At 36.3% G+C, this 3,591-nt stretch overlaps 1 pseudogene; it reads right to left on the reverse strand.

Moving 5' to 3' along the window:
- Window positions 1-1,010: 1,010 nt before the first annotated feature.
- LOC143647691 (high mobility group protein B1 pseudogene) lies at window positions 1,011-1,773 on the reverse strand (annotated as a pseudogene).
- Window positions 1,774-3,591: the final 1,818 nt, after the last annotated feature.

Here is a 3,591-nt window from a genome sequence, read left to right on the forward strand (position 1 = left end):
AACACTCAACAAGAGACTGAAGACAACAACCATGTAAATGAACTTGGAAGTGGATCCTCCAGCCCCAGTGGAGCTTTCAGATGCCTCCAGCTCAGGCTGGGGGTTGCTTAACTGCAACCTCATGAGAGATCTTAAGTCAGAAACAGCCAGCTAAGCCATTTCCAGATTCTTGAACCTCAGAAACTGTAAAAGATAATAAATCTTCATTGTTTGAAACTCTCAAGTGTTGAGGTAATTTGTTGCACAGCAATAGTTAACTAACCCAGTCATTATAACTCTGCCGTTCAGTCTTTGCAGAATTTATCTGGCTCCCAAAACAAACTGAAAAGAAATTAGTGTTGGTTAACTTGAGAATACTGTTGCTAGAAAGATCTGTATAGTACAATCTTCTCATTTTTTTTAGAATGTAGCCTTTGTTTCAAAAGGTTGAATTAGTTGCTCAAGGTCACACAGATTATTAATTGACAAAATCAGGTTCTCTGTCTTCCCAAGTCTTTTCCTAAAGAATGTCTCTTTAAAAGCATCAAGTCATAATATTTTAAATTTCCCTCTGGGAAATTTACCAAATAAAATAGCAACCTTATGTTAATTCGGTGACTGTTTTTTATTTGTCTTAGTACAGTTTCTATTCAGATTTTTATAATAAAAAGTTGTATTTACTTAGAAACATTCAAAATGTCAATAAAACAGCTGTGGCTTACTTTTTGCAATTACAGAGTGATATTCATTGACAGAATGACCATTATTTCAGATAAACTGTATCAGAGACAACTGAAGATGAAAAAAACTACCAGCCCCATATATAACTAATTTGTGCCGTGCCTCAGCAAGAACCTGCTGTAATTTTCCATGCTGGTTTACAACCCCCACACTGTACCAGGCAAAGTTAGTGGCTGTTGAAAACACCACCAGCACAGTGCTATCTAAAGTGTGCTAACTATTCAAAGAAAAAAAGACATTGTACAATTTAAAAACAAATCTTATGGAGCCTTACATTTCAATTTTTGTCCTTAGCAGGAGTGAGCTGTGGGGTTAAGTGCTTTATAGACAAGGAAAAAATAAACTATGGTAGAATCAACTTCTCCTTCTCCTTCTCCTTCTCCCTCTCCTCCTTCTCTTCCTCCTCCCCCTTTACCTTCTCCCCCTTCTCCTCCTCCTCCTTCATCTTCTTCATCTTCCTCCATCTCATCTTCTTCCTCTTCTTCATCTTCGTCCTCCTCCTTTTTCTTGCTTTTATCAACCTTGATGACTCCTTTGTGTCAAATCAGGCTTTCCTTTTGTCCAGTATGCAATAGTGTCCTTTTTATATTTCTCCTTCAATTTAGCAGCCTTCTTTTCATAAGGCTGCATGTCATCTGCAGCAGCATTATTCCACATCTCTCCCAGTTTCTTTGCAACATTGCCAATGGATAGGCTAGTATGGGAAGTTTGCCTTTGATTCTTGAGCGATACTCGGAACAAAACTAAGAAAAGGTTGAAGGAGCCTGCTTGGGTGCACTGGGACCCTTGAACTCCTTTTCTGTTTCCCCTTTAAGATGGTTATAGGTTTTCATTTCTCCTTCATAACAGGCCTGTCTGCATTGGCCACAACTTCAAATTTTCCCTTCTCCTTAGCAGACATGGTCCTCCCCCTCTCTGAACACTTCTTTGAAAACTCTGAAAAGTCAACTAAAGTGTCTGGGTGCTCCTTCTCGTCTCCTTCAGACAAGTTTGCACAAAGAATGCATGTGATGACATTTTGCTGCTCAGCTTCTTAGGGTCTCCTTTGCCCATATCTGGTTGTTTTCCATCCACGAGTCAGAGTTTCCCAGCACCTACCTAGCTTGCACTTGTCCCACGCTATCTTTATGGAGCTCAGTGTACAGCAATGGCTGTCACTATAAAGAGTATAACACGCATTAAGGGACCTACTTGAAAGAGAATAATCAACATTTTCTTATGCAACTATATGCTTCACTGGCTCCTTAAACTCAGGAGACTTAACTTTGTCATTGAAAAAAAAATGCATAGTTTCACAGAGCATTTGAAATTAAAATTAATTTTATTTCCTTGCCCTTTGTGTCCACCAAAATGTTTTCCATGTATAAAAGACATAATTCACCCCAGGGAAGACACAATTATTTTTATAATGGTATCTAGTCAGGTCTGGATTCCTTTTATGTGCTTCCTGGCAATGTTAAAGAAATCATAAAGGCTTTAAAGTTGCCACCGCTCCTCTACCTCTTACTGTTCTTTATCACACTCGAATTCTACCTTCACTTATCCAACTTTGGAGTAAAGCTCCTTCTTTAAACATATTCCAGCCACATAATCAGTCATCTGCTGAGCATGATTAGAGGATTTCTAGGCATGCAAGGGCTTCCTCTAAAATATTGTTTCTGCCTTGTATCTTTTCAAATGATATTCTTTCAAATGTGATGTGCTGTAAATTTCAAGTGTTTCCAAAGGCTTATTATTATGGTAAAAAGGAGAGTCAAGAGATAATGGTTGGTAAGAGGGAACTTCTTGCTTGCATTTTTCACAAAGTCAGATTTGGCATAACTGTTAACTCTGAGAAATACTTATTTTTTGTGGACAGAGAATATTTTGGCAATTTTGTGAATAGCCACAATCGGATTTTTAATATCTTGACAAAGTGAATGTTCTTATTATAAAATGATTCTCTATTTGTTTTTCAGTAACTTGACAACAGTGCCACAATGGCATTTCTTTCTTGGTAAGAGGGAACTTCTTGCTTGCATTTTTCACAAAGTCAGATTTGGCATAACTGTTAACTCTGAGAAATACTTATTTTTTGTGGACAGAGAATATTTTGGCAATTTTGTGAATAGCCACAATCGGATTTTTAATATCTTGACAAAGTGAATGTTCTTATTATAAAATGATTCTCTATTTGTTTTTCAGTAACTTGACAACAGTGCCACAATGGCATTTCTTTCTTTACCTTTTCCTGTAAAATAAATACAGATATAGAAAACTAAAGGTGATAAATGCATAGCTAGTGAATAATTATAAGGAGAATATCCTTGGAACCATCGCCCAGGCCAAGAAATAGAACTTTGTCAGTCACCTTAAAAGCCCCTCCTATTCCTTCATCCAAGTCACAATCTCTCCATCCAGTCAAAATTATTTTGGCTTTTATCATAATCACTTCTCTGTTTCTCATTATGATGTTATCACCTAAATGTGGATCTTTAGACACATTAGCTTAATCTTATCCATTTTTTTAAACTTTCTGCATTTTTAAGATCTTTTTAAATACACAAGTTTCCATTCCATGAATTTCTATTCCTTATGATTTATCTGTTTCAGAACCCAGGACACTTGATCTGTAGAATTTCCCATGGTGTCATTCAATAAATTACTTTGAACTCTGTCTTTGCTATAAATATTGGCAACTGGATCCAGAGGATTGATGAATTCAGATTCTTTCCATTTGGCAGATCTAAAGTCTTGCAGACAGAAGGCGCATAAATTCCTGGTCTTCATTCTTTACTAATGCAAAACTATTAATTCCATAAGGGTTGAAAAATGCTAATATTTTAATTCTACAATTTTTTTTTTGTATTTATTTTCTGGAATTATTTTTAA

This window comes from Tamandua tetradactyla, chromosome 10 (assembly GCF_023851605.1).
Source record: "Tamandua tetradactyla isolate mTamTet1 chromosome 10, mTamTet1.pri, whole genome shotgun sequence".
Taxonomy (NCBI): Eukaryota; Metazoa; Chordata; class Mammalia; order Pilosa; family Myrmecophagidae; genus Tamandua; species Tamandua tetradactyla.